We start from the raw sequence: 24,248 nt of genomic DNA on the forward strand, positions 1-24,248 counted from the left end.
AAAAAAAAATACCCACAAAACTTCACAAAGACCAGTCTTTTTTAAGAAAGAAAACCATGTTTTTTAGGATTAGGAAATTACCATGAGATTAAGAATGAGAAGGAATCCTTGAAGTCATGTAACCCAACTATGTTCTTTGTTTAAGCTTGGTGGCCTTCCTCTTGTCAAGGCTTACACTCTTCTGATATTTTCATGTCAGGAAAAACTTAAAGTTGAATAGAAGGAATCATAGGGTTTCCATTGCAAATGACAACCTGAACATTTTACAAATGAGTAAACTGAGGTGAGAGAAATTCAGTGATTCTCCTAGGGTCACACAATAAGTACCTAAGCTAAGATTCCAACCTTAGTTTTCTTCCAAGTCCAATGCCCTTTTCAAATGCACAAAACAGAAGAAGAATTTGAATGAAATTGAGAAAAATACAAAGGTTTGTGAACTCTTAAAATTTCTGACACAATTTTTAAGACTTTAAATTTATATTTTGTTCAAGGCAAAAAATAATAATAATAATAATGACATTCATTTGTCACTTAAAATTTTATAAAGCACTTAAAATTCAGTATTTTATTTGAGACTCATAAAAATATTGTGAGATCTTACAGAAGATAAAATGGTTCTCATTTTGTAGAAGAAGAATCTGGTATCCAGAAAAATTAAATGATTTGCTCATGGTCACAGGGCTTGAATCAATACTTCTGACATTCTATCCACTTTATTAATTTGTGATTATACCTCGTTCTATTTTACTACATTATACTTTGCAACAGTATTACACATGATTCCTTTGTCTCCTTAGTGTTTTAACCATTCCAACACAGTGATCAGTAGACAGTCACTATGCATAATGTTTCCATAGATGTCATTTGGTGAAACTAGATCTTTTCAGTTCTTAATTTTATTGTAAGTAGAAAAGCCCTTTAGCCATTCTTGTTCATCTTTTCTTTCATTTATAATAATGAACTGCTTTCTGTTACTGGGGTGTATAAAACAGAAAGGACAATGCTGGATTCAATGCTTAGCATCATTTGAATGGCAAATAGAAGACATAGGCTATGTATCTTTTCCATGTTTTCTGAAGCCATCTTTCTATTTTTGAAGTCAATATCTTTAAGTGCCTGGATATTCCATTGAATTGTCAGCATATCATCCTGCCCTTTAAAGAACTGCCTTCTCTTTCTCTCTTCCACTGTGATTCTCATGCACATTAACTCAAACTCTCTTATGGCCTCAAATTCTGCATGTGACCAGGCTCATTCTGTTTAAGTTCATTGATGGGTTTCCCCTTTCCATTTTTCTGCCAGCACTGTTTCCTGTTTTGGGAAAAGACTTGCCTAGGAAATTTTAGTTTCTTGTTTAGAACCAACCTGGATAAGTGATTATTCAAGTGAAACCCATAAATCCATAAGATCGCTGAATATGACAATATGGGAGATAAGGGAAAGCTCATTGCTGACAGACATGGTTCCTTTGGTCCTGTACAAATGAATATTCTATTCAGAGACAGAAAGACAAAGAGACAGAGACAGAGGAAGAGAGACTGAGAGACAGAACTGAGAGATAACACAGAAAGACATGGTCTCAAAACTGTATGTTCATCCCTTTGACTAATTTAAAAGAAAAGATCAGTGGCTAAGTTGCATACTTCTGACCTATATAATACTAAGGGCATTTTGGAAATGTACAAGAAATCTCCTTTGTTCATTCCTGTTTTTGTTTACTCAACTTACTTCATTTCTTCTCTTATTTAGGTTTCTCCACAACATAGTACTGCTAACTTGTCCACATATCTTCCAAAATACATATCATATACACAGTACCATATATACAAGTCTAAGTAAGAAGGGGCTTCATTCCTTAATACTTGTTAAACCATTCATTCTCAGAAACTAAAAAGTTCAACTTGTGCCAGTCACAGTTTGTCTCTACCAAGGATGCCAGCTGTAGTTATTCACTTGTCTATTTATTCATAAACACATATTACTTTATATATCAGATGAAGACCACTATGCTAAATACTAAGGAAAAGAACTGTGAAGTCAATAATTCCTGGCAACTGGGAGACCCACTGGGAGAGAAGTGTTTGACACTGGGACTGAAGAGACAAGATCATTCTAGAACATGGTAAGAATATAAGCAGCTTCTACATATAGTAATGGGAATTCAAATTTTTCCATAATCTAGAATTTTTTTAACTTCCAAATGAATGAAAAGGCAGATAGTACTTGTTTTCTGAGTAGAGTTAAAATTCGATAGATGTTGTGATTTTAAGAGGTGAGAAAATATAATACCATATTGTATTGCCGCCACTCAAGTTTTTCCAGATGATTGAATGTTGCTTCAAATTCTTTTCAGGGTAAATAAATCCCTCAAAGATTATGACATTAGGGAGCAATTGAGAGATTGAGAGAAAGACAGAGACAGAGACAGAGAAAACAAACCATATTACATATTTTAAACAATAATGGTTGAGTGTAGACTTTTGGCAAACAAGAATAAACTTGGTTACAAAAGATTAAATAGATGACTTTGATCACATGAAATGATTATCTCTTGCATTGATGATATTACAGTACTGTAAATAGGATAAGAATGAAAAGAGCTGACTTGGAAAACATTTTCATTAAATATCTCTGATAAGGTTTTGTAAGTCAAGATACATAGTCAATGAACAGAATTAGAAAACTAAAAGACATCTCCCAATAGAAATATGGCTAAAGGATATTATCAAACTGTTCTCAAAAAAAAAAAAGATATTGTAAATTGTGAAGCAGCAAGTGAAATAATGCTTCAAATCACAAATATGAGAAATGCAAATAAAGTTTTCACTGCATATCCAGAAAATTGGATATACTTGTACATTATTGATGGAGTTATGAATTCTTACAACCATTTATAAAAACAATTTTTAATTACATGAATGATGATGTCAAATGTTCCTACCCTTTGATGCAGAGGTTCTACTGCTAGGAACGTGTACTGAAGATGTAAATGATAAAAAGAAAGGCTTCATATACACCAAAGCTACTTACTAGCTGGGTGATTGTGATCAAGTCACTTAACTCTGTTTGCCTCACTTTCCTCATCTGTAAAGTGAGCTGGAGAAGGAAATGGCAAATCACTCCAGCTTCTTTGTGAAGAAAATCCTAAATAGGGTCACAGAGAGTTGGATATAGGCTGAATAACAACTTTTATAGCAGAAATGAACTGGGGGGTGGCTAGGTGGCACAAAGGATAGAGCACTGGCCCTGGAGTCAGGAGAACCTGAGCTCAAATCCGGCTTCAGACAATAATTACCTAGCTGTGTGGCCTTGGGCAAGCCACTTAACCCCATTTGCCTTGCAAAAAAAAAAAGAAAAAATATGAATTGGAAAGAAAATATATGCCCATCACTTAGAAAATGATGAAAGAAGTTGTCTACATGAATATAATAAAATATTGATCTGCTTTAAGAAATTATAACAATGAAAAATAAAATAAGGCATGGGAGGAGATATAAACTAACACAACATTAAGAAGAATTAGGAAAATTATTTGCAAAACTATAAAAATATAAATACAAAGAATGACAGCAACAAAACAGTAGAAACTGAATGCTGCAGAAGCATGACTAAAATTCATAAGAACATAGATTTCAGACTGGAAGGTACCTTAGAAGTCAATGAGAGTGGTCCTTTTGTTTTACAGTTAAGGAGCCTGTGATTGACTTGTCCAGTATCACAGAGCTGATAAGTTTCCCATTTGGCATTTAAACTGTTATCTTTCTGACTCCAAGCCTGATACTCTGTCCAGAAGAGATCAGAAGGCACCTCTTGACCTCCTTGCAGAGCTTGGGCCCTATGGGTATGGCATAATAATTTTGTCAGATTTTTAAAATATGTTGGTTAGTTTATTGAATTATTTTCCCTTTAAACATGTATGTTATAAGGCTTTACCCTCTGGAGAAGGGAGACATTGGGAAATTGAGTTGATATGAAAAGAAATATGTGAATAAAGTATTTTTTAAAAATAATCCTTTCTATGACAATCTATTCTTTTAACATTCATTGGACGACCTCTAGAAAGGGGCAACACACAAGCTCTAGAGGCAGATAATTTATGTTAAGCAGTTTGAAAACTCTAAAGTGCTGAGTAAATATGAATTATCATTATCACTATCATTATGATCATAACTGACTAGCTCTTCTATATGGTAAGCTTTTTCTTCTATTGATTCTATACTTGTCTGTAACACCCACACCTGGTTTATAGATTTGCCTTTGGGCTCCAGGTAAAACAAGTATACCTTTCTTCCACATAATAAAACTTCAAATGCTTGAAGATGAGGAAAAGAAAAGATCAAAGTAATCTGTAGTTCTACCTTTCATTTTATGCAAATATAAAATGAAGAATGTTGAAGAAAACACACTGAAATAAGATCACATATATATAGGCATATATATTTATATGTGCAGAAATATCTATATGTTTGTACATATATACATATATATGTTTGTGTATTAATTCAAATAAGTCAAAAATTTCCTCTCCTGTTAATTTTTCTATAAAATGAAAGTGTTGGTGGATGATTCTAGATGGTTCCATAACTTCATCTCTTTTTTTTTTAGGAAGAATAGCAGCATGATCATCTACAGAGGGAGAAATAGGTACAGGACAGTGGTGGAACCTTCAATAAATAAGTAGTGAGTCTTCTACTGTTCATTAACTTGGAATCCTGATGTTGGCATAGGTCTTGGGAAAGTGCTCACTCACTCAGGAATAAGGAAAGGATTAGTTGGGGATATTTGAGACAAATTTTGAAGGATATGCACTGGATCAGATGGAAAAATTCAGATGGATATTTAGTATAGGACTTACTGGTAAACCTATGAAAGAAGATTTCACCTTTCCTTATATTATTCTGTAGATTATCTGTGTCCTGATGACTTCTAAGGGCTCCTTCAGCTGTAAATCTATGATCTTAAATAAATGAAACAAACATACATACATACATACAAATATATGTATATATGCCATCATCTAATCTTTTTTTTTTTTTTTAGATTTTTGCGAGGTAAATGGGGTTAAGTGGCTTGCCCAAGGCCAAACAGCTAGGTGATTATTAAGTGTTTGAGACAGGATTTGAACGCAGGTACTCCTGACTTCCAGGACCTGTGCTTTATCCACTGCGCCACCTAGCCACCCCCATCATCTAATCTTGCTCCAACTCATGGATTAAGAGCAAAGGACACAGTGATAAGAGATCAGATTTTGAAGTTAGGAAGACCTGAGTTCAATATAGCCTCAGATAATAATTATATTTGTCCTTCATTTTTCAAGAAGACCATGATATCAGGGAGATAAGGCCATGTCAAGCATGTGAATTGAATTTGAATGAGGGGTTGCTATGCTAAATCACCAGTCTCACTTTCTCCTCCAGAGCCATCTTAAGTGGTCAGATATGAATCAGAATAACTGGAAAAGGCCCTAGATGTGAGGCAATCAGTGTTAAGTGACTTGTCCAAGGTCACATAGCTAGGAAGTGGCATGTGTCTAAGGCCAGATTTGAACTCCTGTCCTCCTGAACCCAAAGCCAGAGCTCTCTATTCACTGTTCCACCAAGCTGCCACAGCCTCAGATATTTACTTGCTAAGAGACCTTGGGTCTTGTGTGGATCAAATGAGATAATATTTATAAAGGGTTTAGGACAGTTCCTGATCCATAGTAGGCATGATAAAAACAATCTAGATATTTGATGATGGTCTGACAGTGACATTATTAGCCATCTAATCCAATCCTTCCTTTTTACACACGAGCAAACGAAATATCTAAGCGTTTGAAAGGTTTTCCTGAAATCATAGACCTAGGAAGTAAAGGATTCTGGGATTTGAACCCAGTCTTATGACCTAAGAGCTCATATATCTTCAAATGTTCCACACTATCAGTTCAGTACTGCAAGGTAGGAAACTGTGACAAAAACCAGAAACACAATGCAATCTTCTGTCTCTCCCTTTTTTTGTCTCAGCAAGACACTAGTAGAGCAGTCTCTGCTTGTGGTTAGAAGTAAACTTTTAAACCAGTTTTTCTCACATATGATCTTAATTTGGGTTTCTGCTTGGACTCAGAATAATTCCTCCAGACCTGGCTACATACAAAGCTGTGGGCAGAGAAATATATCATATTATCACCAGCACAATGGCAGTGTACTGCTACTGGGGAGCCAAATAAGGATTAAGTAGAAACAAGAGAGTTGCTAGAAATTTACAGCTATTGGGACCATGTTCATATACTAAAAATTATACAGGAAGGGAGTAATGTGGCATAATATCCTTCTATGCCTGTGATTGGAGAACTTTCTCTCACTCTGATGGGGAATAGAAGACAGGACATTGTAGATAAAATCTCATAATCCCTTTTTCATTTTCTATCCATAATAGTTTCATGATCAAATATGCCAATAATGAAAAAAATTCTTAATTGTTCCAATAATCATCCCTATAGTACCTTGAAAAGTTTGTCCAATATTTCTCTGAATATTCTTTTTTCTTTCTTTCTCTTTCTCTAGCACTATCCTTTTCCCTCTCTTGTCTTTTTTGCTCTGCATTTCTCTTTAGTTTGAGAAGGTCAATCTGAGAATAGTCTGCTATTTCAAGATACCTATTTTTTGAACACATTTCCAAAATTTCAGTATTAGCATTATGAAAGCATGTTGGTCACAGTATTGGGGTCATCATCTTTGACATTCCTGAGGAAGATTCACCCAAAAAATGATATGTTATACCTTGGTATTAGCTTTTGTTTTGTTCTGTTTTGGTGGGTGGGTAGATACTTCTTTAGGTGGATACTATTTTCAAGAAATTAAGAATCTGTGAAATTGAATTTTGTATTCTATATTATAACCAACTTACATCTCTTCCTGGATGCAAGCTCCACATATAGAGAGGGCTCATAGCCTTGCCATCTGTTTCCCCCATCATAAGAAACCCAACAGCCTACCTGCTGCCAGAGAAAGGCCTTATTTTATTTGTGCTAGTAATTTGACTAGCTTAATGGTCAAAAATATCCCAGGGAAATTCCTGCGAAGAAGGGGAGAGCTGCCCCCCTTCATCTGGGCAATGTCCCAAGGTGTTGGGACTCATCCCTCAAACTAATAATATTACATGGACAGGAGAGAAAGATTATGCTATCTTCCCTGCAGTATTAGGCCCTAAAACTGCCATATATATTTTATTATTGCAGCCTGTCCCCTCATGAAACACTTGAATTTTGAAGGATGGAAGTCTCATTGGACTTTTTAATTTCTTCTAAATGTGTATAACCTATTGGGTGGGGAATAGTTATGTGGCAGGAAGGAGAGGAAAATAGCATATCACCTTCTATCAACTATTCCTGGAGAAAGACCACTAGTCCTTTAAGGAGCAAAGGAAAAATGAATTTCCAAGTAATAAGGACAAAATAGAAGAGGCTAGCTTTGCTTTTCTCCTGTACAGTTTTGGATTTGTTTTAGTCTTGACACTAAAAGGAAAAAAAGGAGATAGAATAATAAAATAAATTATTCTTAACTCTTTTTAGATATCTCTGGTAGAAACATTTTTGGGGGGAAATCGCTTTTATGCAGATGAGGATAAGGAGAATTTTGAAATGTGGGGTGGGAGGATATGATCAATCCTCTTTCAACCCCTTGAGAACTGGCTGGTTGTTTCTCTCCAGGGTCACAATTACTTAGAACTTTGAAATAAACTCCAACACCCCTTTCCCTCCCTAGCCAGCCTCCTTTCTCCTTCCTTTCCACACAAGAGGGAAACTGTAGAGAAATACTACTTAATTATCACACCACGTAACTAATTAAGAACTGAATGCCTGTGTGTGGTATGCTAATGAGATATTAGAGATCCAGCAGGCTTTAGTAAAGAGACATGGTTCTTTTTTTTTTCTTTCCTCCTTCACCTGTCTGTGGCTTTCTGTATTGACAGTCGATGATGATGAGATGGGAATTTATAATGCTGTGTTTGAGCCAAGAACTTTAAGAGAGGGCAGAAAGGTCAAGCAACTGGATCAGTACCGAGGGAAAAACATCTGAACAGAGACCAAAAGACTGAAATGCAAGTGGGTGATTAAAAAGGAATAATAGGAAGTAGAGAACATGTGGCTGTTGATGTTCAATAAATGGGACACTTTTATTATTTTTTTCATAGGACTATAGGGGAATATGTGTGTATTGGGAATGAGATATTGATCTATACTTGTGTATGCTCCATCTGCCCAACTCTCAGTATGTTCCTGTATGTGCCCCCAAAGACAGACTAAGAAGATTGGCATCTCATTCGAAGAAAGTGGAAGAAGTCAGGAGGGATTGGACAGAGAAGAGGAAAGACAGGGAGTAAGGTCAAGGAAAGAAGAAATAGAAAATGTATAATGGTTTTTTAATATAATTGTAAAAAGCTATAGATTGAATAATCTAAAAATAAAAGAGGAATGGAAAGTATAGCCACAGTGGGAGTGAATTGGACACCAATATGGGGTCATAGAAAGAAACTTTCTACCTATCTCCCAAAATCAGTAAAGAAAAATAGTTACTCAATTCTTATGCAATTCCACAGATATTTCCTATAGGTATCTTAAAATCAATCTGTCCAATACAGACCTCATTATCTTTCTTCTCAAACATGCTCCTCTTTCTAATTTCCATATTTCTCTTGAGAGCACCACAAAACATCTAGTCATTTGCATTTGTAAAATCAGGGCCACCAGTGGTTTTCTCTCTCTTACTCCAAGTGTGCCAGCAGTTGTCATGTTATCATACTAAGCCCCTCTTATATGTCTCCTCTACCTTTAAGGACCACCATCTCTTAGCTGACATATTGCAGCAATATCCAAATTGATCTCCCAGTCTTTTGCCTTCTCCCTTTGTCAGTCTTTTCTCCACATAATTATGAAAATTCATATTCCCAAAACCAAGTTCAATTGTCACTCCTCAGTTCAACAAGTGGCATCCAATTGAAGCTAGATTAAAATACAAACTTCTTTTTTTGCTATGTAAACTCTTTCAGCTTTGATCGCCAGCCTGTCTTTGCATTGTTCCCATTCATACACTCTACAATCCTACCAAAATAGTTTACAGGCTATTCCTTCTATCTGACATTCCATCGTCTGTCTCCATGACTGCACAATTGTTCCCTAAGCTTAGAATACACTCTTTCACTTATATAATTGAGACCCCCTCTCTCCCTTCAAGGGTCAGCTCAAGGACTGCCTCCTACATGAGGCCTTTCCTGAATATCCAAATTGTTAGGACCCTTCTCCCTCCCTCTGACCTTTGAATATAGTTAGTATTTGCTTGTCTACATTTTAATGTTGTTTTCCTGTAGTAGATCAGGCTACTTGAAGGACTGTTTTTTTCTTTAATACCCCAGTACCTAGCACAAGTTTTGGCCCACAGTAAGCATTTTATACACGATTAATGAGTCAATGAAAGCATGAATAATCTGGTGAAGCTGGTGAAGCTGTTTTATATTTCCTTTTATACATGATATCCTGCACACAGTAGGGACTTAATACATGTCCTTGTATAAATTACTTTTCCTCATTTGTAAAATAAAAAGGTTGAACTCAATGATCTCTATATTCACTTCTAACTCTCCATCTCTGATCTAATACTTAAGTTTCAAGGTAGAATAGAGATAATCTCATCTCCTCATTAGGGATCCTGACTTACAACATATGGGTTTGGATAAATAAAGTTCAAATATACCCCTATCACTTTTGGATACTTTTCTGCATAATACTTTGGGGGAGATGGGAAATTAATGCCACATTCCTCTATAAATTCGGTTTGTTCACCAAGGACGTTACTTTTAGTAAAGAAATGACAACTTATTAGAGCTGAAATGAAATAACTCATAAAGCTAATTCTTTTTCTTTTAGGTTTTTTTTCAAGGCAGATGGGGTTAAGTGGCTTGCCCAAGGCCACACGGCTAGGTAATTATTATGTGTCTGAGACCAGATTTGAACTCAGGCACTCCTGATTCCAGGGCCGGTGCTCTATACACTGTGCCACTTAGCCGCCCCTTCATAAGCTAATTCTTCCTTTGGATCTCTATCCTCTACCTTGCCAGACCAAATCATACAAATATATACACACAATTATATATTCACATATATGCACGTATGTATTTATGAGTATACCCATATTTATGTATATGTGTATTTATACATGTATATATACATATGCATTATTGTATATGTACATATTTCTATAAAATTTATTTGCTATAATCTGATAAATAGATTCTATATTTAGATGATTTCCATTATGATTTCATTTTTTTCCCCTCTCTACCCTCCCAGCAAAGACTAAGGTAAGTAATTTCATTATATCAAACATATCACTAAACCAATGCCCAATCAGAAACCAATCCAACTAGGTTTCTTTGATATACTAGAACTTGTGCAAATAGGTGAAAGGACTGGTTCTCTTTAGTTAATTCAAGAAGAACATATTCTTTTAATATTTTTCTTATTATTATTTTATTTAAGTCCAGTTTTATTTCTTACTCACCTTTTTTTTTCATCCTACATTTCAAAAGGTCACATTTTTCACTTGTTGAATAAGAAACAAGAATGATGGGAGGATAACTCTATGAATTCTGAGATTTGAACAATAACAATAGTAATATTTGGTATTCATAAAATGTTTTCCATACATTATCTCACTAGGTCTTCATAATTGCCCTGTAATGTTGATACTGCTGTTATTTTTTCCTATTTCACAGATGAGGAAACTGATACTGAGAAGATGAGTGACTTGCCTTTATTTAGACAATTTATAATCACAAGAATTAGTATTGAAACAGAAGTCTACACTGGTTACAAATCTAGCACTTTCTCCACTGTAACATTATCTACTGTAGGGCAATACTTTTTTCTGAAAATATTAAGTATGATCCTATGTTCAGACAAAGGACAGTTAGGTGGCACAGTGGATTAGGGTGCTGGGTCTGATGTCAGGAAGACCTGAGTTCAAATATGACTTCAGATACTTCCTGACTATGTGACCCTGGGCAAGTCACTTAACTCTCTTTTCTTTAGTTTCCTCATATATAAAATTAACTAGAGAAGGAAATGTGAAATCACTCCAGTATCAAGAAAACCCAAGATGGGTCACAGAAAGTTGGACATGATCTAAATAATTGAATAACAACAAAAATAACTTGGTAATGAGAAGAACCCTGAAGATTTGATAGTTTTAAGGGTCCTTTTTCCCATTGTGGTTGGTCAGAGAACCTACTTTTGTAAAATATCCTAAGTAATCATAAATGTAATAATAATAATAATAATAATAAGCAGGTCTAAGCCCACAATCACTGCTAGAATATACTTCCTTTATCTCCTTTTCCTGGGCTACCTCCTATGTGAAAAACATACATAAAACTACTATGATATATGCAGCAACTTTTATGACCTTCACTCCTCTATGGTTGTTTGTGTTTGCCTACAATGTTTTATTGATGCCATTTGTTCTTCAGTCACAGGCATGTCTGGATATAACCTCCCACCTTCTCCTCTCCTCAGGAATGAAGTTGGTTTTAACAGCAGTAGCAGCAACAACAGAATTAATTAAATGAAAATAGCAAATACACATGTCCAACAGAATATATAACACTCTGCTTCAAGAATCCTTCACATATCTACAGAAAGAAGAGAGACATCTGCTCTAGAAAATCAAAAGTTTTGATTCTCTTATGGTGAGTTACCTTTTGAGGATCATAGCAGTGTCCATGCCAACTAAGATAAGGGACAGTAGATTCAAAGTATTAAGCAGATGTTCATCTCCTGTGTTCATACCTATGTGGATATGACTGCCTTTCCCTGATCACATTATCCTGTTATTAATATTACAAAGGAATGTCCATCTAGCTACTGACATGACTTTCATTTATGGCTACTGATCAATTTGCTTTCTGTTTGGTGCCATTAAAGATCGGATGGCACCATTCTCCATCCTGGCCATATTCCATTCTGCATAATATCATTCTGCATAATACCATTCTGGCCCTGCAATTAACATTGGAGTGTTCTTTGGCTCTAGAAATCATGCAAATGAGCACATTCCCATGATGGATAAAGCACTGCACTTGGAGGCAAGAAGTCCCAGCTAGAAATCCCATCTTAGACCCTTCTTAAACAAGGTGACCTGCATCAGTCAAATGACCTCTTGAACTCTCAGCTATATCATTTATGCAATGAAGACAATAATAACACTTGCCTTATGATGTTTTTATGGTCATCAAGTAGAATAATAAATGGAAAAATAACTAGCAAAAGTTGAAATGTTATATATCAGTTATTATTATCATTAAAATCATTACAAGCACCACCACCATCATCATTATAACCCAGGATTTTTTTTAAATCTGTGCCTATTAAGAATGTAGCAACGAAGCACTGATATTAGGGGGAAGAACACCATACAACTCAAGTCCTGTTTCTGCTTTTTAGATATCACCTTAGGCAAGTCATTTAATTTTTCTCAGTTCCAAGTTCCCCATCTGTACAAGGCTATTAGGAAGTCTAGATGATATAAACTCTTTTCCCAATAATATATATCTCCGAAAAGATTTTATGTCAGTTTTTGTATTTATGTCATTGTTGGTAGTTTGCTTTGGTATGCTTATCCCCATCATTTGTATTTTCATTGATTTTTAGTTATTTATAATTTTAGGGTAGTTATCTCTTTTTTGCTTCTATTTCATTTGCCGAGAAGAATAAGAAGGTTAAAAAAGAAGAAACAAAATTGAGTAACAGACTAATAAAAATTGACTAATACAGAAAATAACTAGGAAAATAGTAAGAGTATCTAGTACTGCATTCCCTAGATGACTTTACACCCCCTAGCCTAGATGAACTACATTTGTAGAAGAAAGACCTTGTTAGATCCATATTTTAAGTGATTTTCTGTGCTCCTTGAAAGCTTATGGAGAATGAGAGAGTTGACATAGGATGAGACAGAAGCAAATGTCTCAATTTTCAAAAGACGAAAAAAGAATAAAGTCTGAAAATTATAGGGAACTTGACTTTAATTCATAAAAATTCTAGAAGGTATGATTAAAGGGATGATTCATAGTTATTTTGAAAAGGTAGCAATGATCACAAGATATAGTAAGGTTCCATGAAGAATAGGTCATGTCAGACTAACCTAATTTTCCTCTTTTTGATGCAGTCACAAAAGAAGACAATAATGTAGATATAGTTTGCATAATATTTGACAAGTCTCCCATGTTATTATTGTGGACAAGCTGGACAGATGTGAACTGGATGATATTAGACATTTCAGAACTGGTTGAATGGCAGTACCCCAAAACCGTTGTTATTTGTTTGATGTCAGTAGGGAAGGAAGTCTTTTGAAGAGTATCCAAGGGATAAATTGTTGACTTTATAGAATTTAGTATTTTATTTTATCAAAAGGTATTTATTAATACTTATCAAAAGATAGGAGGTTTAACTGAGACAAAGATAAAAAAAGATCTTGATAGGCTAGAACACTGGGTTGAATCTAATAATAGGAAGAACAAATATAAAATTTTTACTCAATTTCAAAAAGTCAAATTTATCAGAATAAAATGGGAAAGTTTTGGCTAGGGATTAGTAAATCTGAAAATAAATTCTTTTTTGAGTTCTTAAGGTTCAACTAAAATCAACAATGTGATATGTTAGCCTCTAAATTAAATACATTCACATACATAAACACACACAAGCACAGACACTGTTCACATAGAGACATTGTAGCCAGTGCTAATGAGAGTATCTTTGGTATTCTGAATTGGTACAACAGTATCTAGAGTTATGGGCCTTTGATTTTAGATAAAACAAACAAACAGAAACAGATGAACTGGAAAGTAATCACAGGAGGGCAGCCATGATGATAAATAATTTTCAAGATAGTGTTGTATGAAGATTGGTTGAGAGAACTGGGAATGGTTAGCGTGGAGAAGAAGCCACTTTAGGGGCAGGGAACAGGATACCTTAGTTGTCTTGAGATATTTAACAGTGTCTCATGCAGAAAAGTGTTTACATTAATTTTGTTCTTCCAGAGGGCATAAGTGGGAATAATGGATAGAAGTCACAAAGAGGTTAACAACCTTAAAGTAAGGACACTTCTAATCATTAAAACTGCCCAAAACTAATGTGACTACCTTGGATGGTGATATGTTCTTTTTCACTTGAAATCTTAAAGCAAAAACTAAACGAACACTTTCCTGGAATGCTGAACAAAGGATTTCTGTTCTGGTATAAGTAGAATTAGATGAACTCTGAAGTCCTTTCTAAATCTGAAATTATGTAAATCTATAATTATAGATTAAAATACCTTGTACATATCAAACACTATAAAAATGGAATATGTAGACTATTTTTGCCTTTTTTAGATTTTCATGGAAATTTTTGATTTTGGGAAACTAAGTTTATATCTCAAAGGAAGACAGCAATTCTGTGTCCTCAAAACATGTCAGTAGATTGTCCAATTAAAAAAATGCAGGTGTCTGTTTCTACCAATGAATTTGTTCCTGATTTTTTTTTATAAATCTATTTTAAATTCTAAAAGGAGATCATTATTTAGAGGAATCCTGGGTTAATTGTTTTTTTGCAAAATGAAAAATTCTATTTAATGCAAACAATCATCCATTAATTTGCCCATATAGTCAGTTCAGAGTTTTGTAGAACAGATTTTCTTAAAGCAGGGGTCGTCTTGTGTCTCCAGTCTCTCATCTAAAATTATTTCAATAAGTAGGCCATCACCTGGGGCTCAGACATAAGTTTTCATTGTAATGATAATAGATGTAATGGGATTTAACCTATATTCTTTTAGTCTAGTGATGATGGCAAATGATTGGATGGATAAAAGTATCCTGCAGCGAAATGATATCTCTCTTTCTTTGTATCTGTCTTTCTATCTCTTTGTCTCACTGTCCTCTGTCTCTGCCTCTATCTCTCTCCTTTCCATCTATGTTTCTCTCTCTATATAAATCTCTCCTCTCTCTTATCTATCACCTATATCAATTTCCCCAGAGTTAATGGTCTTTTGAGTTGAGATCTATGGATAACTATGGGAAGATTCCAGTCTCTCTAGGCAAGGGGATCTTTAACCATTGTTAAAAACTTGAAAAATATATTTTGGCAAATGAATTTAAATATAATGTATTATCTTTGCAACAATTTTTTTTAAAATTCACTTATAATAATATTCTGAGTAGTGTTCCATAACTTTTAATGGACTGCCATTAGAGGGGTTCATTCTCCCCATAGATACACAGACACAGACACAGACACACACACACACACACAGACAAACATAAATAGTTTAAGAAACTTTGCCCTAGAGCAACCTATCCTCAATTCTCTCATGATTTACCTTTTTACTGTTCCATAGAAATCCAGGTGAGTTATGGGGTATATGGGTAATTGGGGCAAGGGGGCGAGCAAGCCCATTGTGCCAACCCAGATCAGATAGCCTACTTGATCAAGCTTAGAGATCAGCCCAGCACATTGGTCTGTCAGAATGACTTCAGATGTACCAGACATGGGCCTTGTGCCACTAGCAGCATCCTTGGCCTTCCAGCACCTGACAAGAACTAATTAGGAAATGAAACATTAGCTAAGTCGCTCTCAATTAGGACCAGGATAAGGTTTTCCTGGCAGCACTGGGGCGCTGTAACTGCCGGCCCCAGGATAACTGTGAGCGCATCAGCTTTGCTGAAGGAGGTTTAATGTTTAACATATGTTGGAAGCTTACAGAAAATCTTTCAGCTGTGACTTTTGTATGTGTTCCCTGTGTTTTCCATTCCTTGAAGGAAATAGTGAGTCACTGCAGAAAATGCTCAGGGCAAAACTTCCCTTTTCCAGACCCATCCACAGACCCACATTTCATTAATTGCCAACACCAAACAACAAATATTCTCCCAGAAGTGCACTGACCTAACTTCTAGGTCCTCTAATTCCACACAAGATTTGTGTTGGGATGAGACTCTTAACTTCTCTGGGTCTCATTTTCTTGGATTGTAAAGAAAGGGGTAATAACAAATGATTTCCAGGATCTTTTCCAGTTCTAAGATTCTATACAAGATTCCATGGGCAATATAGACTCTCAATTTGAGAAATTCAAACTATTACAGTGCTAGACAGGAGAGGAAGGGATTATAAGATCCAATGATCAGAGTCTATAACCAATTAAAAACACAAGCAGTATTTAATCTCTTAGCCACAGAAGGATGAAAAATAATTCTAAAATATAGATTTCATCCCAACAAATTTTTAAGAAAGCCTTTGTTTCTATTGATAAACCACTATAGAGGGGCAGAGAGGTGGCTCAGTTGGGACAGCTAGGTTGCTCAGTGGATAGAGCATCAGCCCTGGAATCAGGAGGACCTGAGCTCAAATATGGCCTCAGACACTTAATAATTGCTTAGCTTTGTGACACTGGGCAAGTCACTTAACCCCATTGCCCTGCAAAAACCAAAAAAATTTTTTAAAAAATTAAAAAAAGATAAACAACCACAGATATTAACTAATTTTTCCAAAGTTCAACATGGATTTTCTTTGTTCAGGTCTATTTTTCAGAGCCCATAAATAAATAAAAGACTTCCTTCCCTACTGATATCAGACAAGTAACAATGGCTTTGGGGTACTGCCAGTTCCAAATCTACCTAACATCATCCAGTTCACATCTGTCCAGCTTGTCCATAATAATATAGGAGACTTGTCAAATATTATGCAAACTATAGCTACACTTTTGTGACTACATCAAAAAAAGGAAAATTGGGTTAGTCTGACATGACCTATTCTTCATGGAACCTCACTATATCTTTCTGATCATTGATACCTTTTCAAAATATCCATGAATCATCCCTTTAATCATACCTTCTAGAATTTTGATGAATTTAAGTCAAGTTCCCTATAATTTTCAGACTTTATTCTTTTTCCTCTTTTGAAAATTGAGCCATTTGCTTTTGTCCCATCCTATGTCAACTCTCCCATTCTCCATAAACTTTCAAGGAGCACAGAAAATCACTTAAAATATGAATCTAACAGGTCTTTCTGCTTCTACAAATATAGTTCATCCAAGCTAGAAGGTGTGAACTCATCTAGGGAATGCAGTAGTAGATGCCCTGTTACTATTTTCCTAACATGTGAGATATGCTAGAGAAGCTATCCTTTGAGATCTTGTAAGGAGTAATTCAAGATTGATGATGCTCCACAACAGGAGTTCTTAAACATTTTGAAATCTTTGACTAGTGAAGCCTATGTGACACTTCTTTGAATGGTGCTTTTAAATGCATAAAATAAATGCATAGGATTACAAAGAAAAATATTCTCTTAAAATATAGCTATTCAGTTTTCATAAAAAAAAAATTTACAGATCTCAGGTTAAAAATCCCTACTGAAGGGGCAGTTAGGTGATACAGTGGATAGAATACTGGTCCTGGAGTCAGGAGGACCCGAGTTCACATTTGGCCTCAGACACTTAATAATTACCTAACTGGGTGACCTTGGGCAAGTCATTTAACCCAATTGCCTTACAAAACAAAAACAAAACAAAATCCCTATTGAAGAAATGATCATCATGATTCTTTCCACTTGTACAGAACTGCATTCTTTGCAAAGAACTTTCACATACCTTATCCCTTTACCCCAGATCATATAAGATACTGGTATGGGAAGAGAAACTATTTTCTTTTTGATTTTTCAGATGAGGAAACTGAGATTCTGAAAGGTCAAAGATTACATAGCTGTGAATGGAATCTGGATCTCTTATTTCCAAAACTGATTTGTTCTACATTTGAAATACTCTCTGGGGAGGGCCTGGGGAGGAGGAAAGCTGCATTTTTACTGGGACTAATTGAAAGCCAGATTCCTGGGGGATTCTTCTAAGCAACATCAAGGCTACTAATACTTGCAAGAAGAAAGAGGAAATTGCCCTGGTAATTCTGTTAGTGATGGAAATAGTTTAGTGAAGGAAGGCTGATTAAGCTTAGAAAGTGGGTTTGAGGTTAATCACAATGGGTAGTATCCTCCAAGTATTCTAATATGCAGTTCTCAAGTTAATTTTAGGTAACATGGGAGAGTGAAGGAAGAACTGTGTGTGAAAAAATAATGCAGGAAGGACCTAAATGAGTCATGAGGAGCAATGTAAAAGGGTTTCCTTATCTGTTTTCTTTAAAAAAAGAATTGTAGGATATGGGAGGTAACCATGGATTTGCAATCCTGAATGACTATGAATTGAGAAACAGAAGAAATCTTTTACAGGTGAGGAAACTGGGTGAGTTTAAATGATTTACCCAAAGTCACAAAAGTGATCACAAAGGGAGGGTTTGAAGCTAAGTTTTTTGACCTCACATTCAATACTTATCCTACAGTACAATGTTTCTTTCTGGAAAAGGGAAGAAATGAATTTGATGGAGGACATAATGGAGGAAATTTTTCCAGGATATCCAAGAGAAGGAGGACAGAGAAGTGAAAAAAAGATATCAGAAAAATGATCAGAGGAGAGTTGGAAAACCCACTTGTAAGCCATGGTCCCCTTCTAGTAAATAACAGATATTGTTTTAGTGAATGCTGCTTTTATACTTCTTTTTAAAAAATTCCTTGTTCATTGACTTTACCATCCAGGCAGATTGCAATGCCTCAAAAGCCTTAGTAGACAGATGGTCTTCATGAGTCAATGAGGCCAAAGCAATTCATTACCTGGTGGGAAACTGTATGATAATGAGATCCTAAACACTAATGCTGTACTTAGGTTCTCTGTCTCAGGACTTTGTATTCTAAATTTTTCCAGCTTAAAAGAATCTAAGAGAACTGGAGCACTAATGGCATCACCTTTGAGAAACTAGTTGACCTTTATGCCACATCAGGGTAGGACTTGGGAGAACACAGTAAATATTTACTGAGTATATAGCAATAACTATTGCAAATATAATACCATACAGTGTTTTAAGGTTTCCTTTAAGTTTCCTTTATCCAATAAATATCCATGACCCAGTGATATTAAAGAGAAGGTAATTGAGGCTCCGGGAAATTAATTGGCATGTCCAGGGCCATAGAGATTATGAAGTATCTTTCTGATTCCAAATTCAGTGATTTATCCAATATAACATTTGAATCCCTTGATAAACATGCTCCTTCAAAGTTGCACAGAAATCATATTTTAGGGTAAGGTAAATTGAATCATATTTCAAATGCATTCCTTCAGGAGATGACTATGAAAAGAAACCCATAATTGTGAGTTCTTCTTCAAAGTGAAGAATTATTTTGTAAAGTGAATTCTTGCCCCCTGATTGATCTGATCTGTCATTTTGGATGCCTGCCTGTTAGATTTGATCATAGAGAAGTACAGTTTTGTTAAGGCAGTGAATAGGGCAAAACCAGAATAGGGAATTTGCTAAATGGCAATCTTGCATCCTGAAAGAGTTCATTTTGTCTTCAATAGGTGAGATTTATTCTCATGGAAATTTGAGTGATAGATTTAAAATTGGACGATCTAGGTTTAAATCTTAGCTCTTTCCCCAAGGACTACTTAATGTGATCTTGATCAAGTCACTAGACCTCTTCATTTTCATTTTCCTCAACTATAAAATGAGGGGAATTGGCTTAGATGACCTGTATAATTCCTACTACCTCCAAATCTAGAATTCTATACTTTTATCAGTATATATATAATGAGAAACATAATCCACAATTTTTTCCCTAGTTATTTTGTCTTCCAACTTAGGTCAGGTATAGAATTTATATTTTCAAATCCACATTTATAAACTGTGCACAATGATGGATGTGTTTGGCGATGGCAGGATAAGAGGATCTAGGCAGAGGTTTAAATAGGAAGTGAAAGAAGAACCTTAAGGAAAATGTGTGACTATGTGGAGACTTATCCTCACCACCAATCAATCAATGACTCATTACTTTAAAAAAAAATCTTTTCCCACCACCTCCACACACATACAAGGTAAAATGTTCCTTCCACTGATATGGATTGCAATCCCTTCAGTATTGACCCTGGATACTTAAAGGCTACAACCTTAAAGAATAAGCTCTGACAGACGTTGTCAAACTGGACAGGCTGAGTAACAAGAAATAGGAGAGCACTGGAAAGAGAAAAGGACTTAGGGTCATTAGGCCTAGGTTTAAATTCCGAGCCCCTTACTTTTGTGATTTTGGGCAAGTTGTTCTGCCTTATGTCTCATTTATCTCATCTGTTAGATGAGAAGGGGTTGAACTGGATGACCTCCAATGACTCTTCTAACTCTAAATACATGATATTGTGATGTTAGAGGCCATTTGTTGAATCATGAAACCTTTAAAACATAATTTGGAATGATCAGTTTCCCTTGGGGGCAGAGGAAGAATTGCTTTTAGTTGACCATAGTGCAATACCCAAGTTTGCCTCACTGCTTAAGAAACCTCAAATTAAAGATATGTCCACCAAATCAAATGACAACTTTTACTCCAATTTTCTTGTATGAATAATCTGAGAAAGCAGTTAGTTAAGTGATTTTCCCCACATCAGAGTGCCACCTAGTCTCTCTTTGGTTTCCCCCTTCATGGATGGAGTTGGGGAAGAGGTGAAATGCCTTAGATCTTGCACTAATGTGCTGTGTGACCTGGGGAAATTCACTTCTCCCTCTGAATCTCAGTTCCTCAGAAATAAAACAAAGGAGTTAGACTTTCATGAAATCTGAGGTCCATTACAGATCAACCATTCTCTTCTTTCTCACTGAATAAGTTTTAGCTTCTCTTGTTTATGGTTTGTAATTTTTGAAAAAGAAAGTATTAAGAGATTGGGAATTATATAGCTATGCTCTGAAATCAAAGGTAACACTGAAACTCAGTTTGGAATTAGTGGTTTGTTGTTATTCAGTCACGTCTGACTCTTCCTGATCTCATTTAGGATTTTCTTGGCAAAGATATTGGCTTGCCATTTCCTTCTCCCACTTATTTTACAAATAAGGAGAACTAAGGCAAATAGGATTAAATGACTTGTCCAGGGCCACACAGCTTAAAAGTGTTTGAGGCTGGATTTGAACTACTAAAAATGAGTCAACCTGGACTTGATCACAATGAACTTGGTTTCATATCCCGTCTTTGTCATTCATTGCTTGTGAGATTTGAGGCATTATGCAGCTTTTCACAGCCTTGCCTTCATCTATTAGGAAAAAAAAGTGGGGAGATTGGACTACCTATATAACCTTAGGAGATGGTTTCAAATCTTGCCTTTCTTATTGTTCCTATGGATTTCTTTGGCATCTAGAGGATTAATAAATATTGTTGAGTTGACTTAAGCTTTCTGGGTTCAAATTCCCGCATCTGTAAAATGAGAGAGGATTGACTTCTGAAATCTCTGTGAGCTCTTCATCTCTGATCTTGTGATCCTTATGGCCCTTGGTCTAAGATCATTAGTCAATGCATTCTGTTGCTACTCCTTGGAACGAAATTTGCCCTTTGAAAGCCTTTTCCCCCCTATGAATTGAGCACACATTTAGGATTTAACCATGTCTCTAAACCATCTTCTATCTAGATAATACCATGAATCTGCAAGGAAAAGTTCAATAACAGGAAAACAATTGCTGAGTGTGAGGTTTCATTTTAAATTTCTCAGGAGCTATTCTTTTTTCTCCCTCCCGGAATTCCTCCTCTTTAATAGAAGCAATACTTGGCCATAAGTAGGCTCTTAGAAGCAGACCAAAATGTAAATGACTTGCTGAGGCTTCCTGATATGTTAATAAGGTCCCTTGGCTTTGGAGTCCTCCTGGTGTTGCTAAGTGCTTTCACTCCTACTTTGCTCACTACTTAGAATTGCTCACTGCTTCCCTAAAGGTCAGAAAAGCACTTAATAATTTCAGAAAGAGACAAACAGGACAGGAAAGCTTATCAGTATATCAAGTATGATCTCATACGTGGCATGTAACAGGAGCAAAATGCTGGCCATATCAATCATATCTCCAACGCACACCTTCCTTGTCTAATAGGAAGGGCCTTGGATAAAAATGTCTAGAGATGGAGGCAATAGCACAGCTTCTTTCTCCTATTTGATATGGCAGTAATTTTGCTGATATTACTTCTGACTCCATTTTTTATCTGCAAAATGGGGATTACTGCCCTCTTCTTCACTTATGAGGAGGCTATGAGAAAAAAAATCGTCTGAGGAACATTTTAAGTTCCCTGGAGAAGTTTAATTGTAGAGAATTTTTTTCCTTTTTTTATGTTTGTAGTAACAACTATTTATAGGCCCTTGCTTTCAGCTTGAGAGTAAAGGTAGTATCTTTGGGTTGAAATCCTCATTAGGAATATAAAATAATGTAAGAGCAATATAAAATATATAACTACCCTCATATAAAAAAATGGCCTTAACTTGTTGTGGTTTCTGGGGATATGCATTGCATATGCACCTCTTTTTCTGTTTAATTTTCCAGAGATCTGGACCAAGTCAGCAATCATTATCATTATGTTTTTTATTATCATTATTATTTTCTAATACTTAATCTTTATATTTCTTTTATCACAGATGGAAACTAAAGATTGATTGAATACATTTTGGAAGACTTGACTGGGAAATTCATCTACCACACATAATCTTGTTTCTATGAGAACTATTTGTTAAATCTCAAAAAACTGATTCTGCATTTGATATGCATTACCTGTGTGATCATGGTATACTCACTTAGGAGACATGGGTTTCTGTGCTATTCCACAGGCACGATATCCCACCTCCAAGATTTCCAAGGGCTGTCTATCTTCATTTCTGCCTCCAGGCTTCCTTCAGGCCCCAGATAAAATCCCAACTTCTCTTAATGTTAGTGTTTTCTTTCTATTTATTGATTATATCCATTTTCTCCTATATATATGTTTTGTTAATACTTAGTTATTTGTATGTTGCTCCTCCCCACTGCAGACCCCTAAAATTATCTCTAGTACTTAGACTTATTATTCTGGCACATAATAGTCAACTGATAAATATTCATTGACTGATTAACTTAACCTCTTTGTTCCCCAGTTTTTTCATATATAATGAGGGATTTTGGATTGGGGGATTACTATATGGCTTAGTGTATGATAAAGTATGGGGACTGAAGTCAGACAGATTCCTCTTCCTGAGTTCAAATGTGAACTCAGATTATTACTAGTTATGTGACCCTGGGCAAGTCACTTAAATGGAGTCTTGAAGAGTTGGGCATGGTTGAAAAATGATTAAATAACAACAAACTCTCTTCAAACTCCAAAGTCCCATTGTCTAGTGACTAGATAACCTCAAAGACCCTTTCAACACTAAATCATGGATTTACTTACAAAGATACACTTGTAAAACAACTTATACTGATTATACCTGTATCTACCAAAGTAGTAGCAAAATACTACTTCTATTACAAAAATACAATTCCAAAATTCTACTTTGGTATTCCAAAAATCAAAATTTTAGGGATCTTAATTGTTTGATTATAATGACAAAGACAGCTATGGTTAAGTGAAATATATAGATATGTATATAATAACACTTTAACATAACAGAAGATTTTTTGTTATTTTATTATAAATAATAGTTTAACATATTTTTAAGATTGTAAGATCATCAAAAAAATCCTTTGGGAGATAAGTTAATAGGATATTCCTATCTATGTTTCTCTGGCATTTTCTTTTCATTCTTGAATATTCTTGGCAGTCCTATGGGATGATTCATTCTTATTCTCACCTCAGAAACTATCGGTTTTACTTTGATCATTTCTCCAACAGTCAGAATGAAATAGTGGTGAGGGCACTGAATTTGGAGACACGAAAGTCTAGATTTAAGTTTTACTCAGATACTTACTAATTGTGGGAACTAATTAAGTAACAGGCTTAGTCACTAGTAATTTCATTTATTTGCCTCAGTCTCCTCATCTATAAAATGAGAAGGTTTGGAATCAACAGCTTTAAAGATTTTTTAGCTCTAAGTCTATGATCCTATGAAATAGGGCCAAGATCAGGGATAGAGGTACAAAAAAAATCTATTTCTGGTTCTAGGGTTCTATCTCAGTTATTCCTTAAAATACAAAAACAAAATGTCTTCATGACTAAACATCAAGGAGAAACTGAAGTAACCTGATTGCTTCCTTTGACCTTGGTTTTTCCCAAAGCCCTTATCTACTATGCCTTTTGAACAATCCAGCACTAACTCATCCCTCCTTCTTGATTTATTCCCTTCATTTACTACTATCCTTTCCTCTGGTTCATCACTAAGCTTTCTAAGCATTAA

General features: G+C 35.4%; 1 protein-coding gene and 1 long non-coding RNA gene across 4 annotated transcripts in view; one reads left to right on the forward strand and one right to left on the reverse strand.

Moving 5' to 3' along the window:
* The window catches only part of LSAMP (limbic system associated membrane protein), an 801,725-nt gene that overhangs the window by 586,958 nt on the left and 190,519 nt on the right, over positions 1 to 24,248 (reverse strand). The window lies entirely within an intron of this gene.
* LOC141507149 (uncharacterized) lies at positions 1,871 to 22,795 on the forward strand. Of its 2 annotated transcripts, none has more exons than XR_012474091.1 (4): positions 1,871 to 2,122; positions 4,606 to 4,680; positions 11,549 to 11,721; positions 22,524 to 22,795. It is a non-coding gene; the product is annotated as an uncharacterized LOC141507149 (long non-coding RNA). The 2 variants fall into 2 exon arrangements; XR_012474090.1 differs by lacking the exon at positions 22,524 to 22,795 and adding an exon at positions 12,066 to 12,220.

The sequence above is a fragment of the Macrotis lagotis genome, chromosome 1 (genome assembly GCF_037893015.1).
Source record: "Macrotis lagotis isolate mMagLag1 chromosome 1, bilby.v1.9.chrom.fasta, whole genome shotgun sequence".
NCBI lineage: Eukaryota > Metazoa > Chordata > Mammalia > Peramelemorphia > Peramelidae > Macrotis > Macrotis lagotis.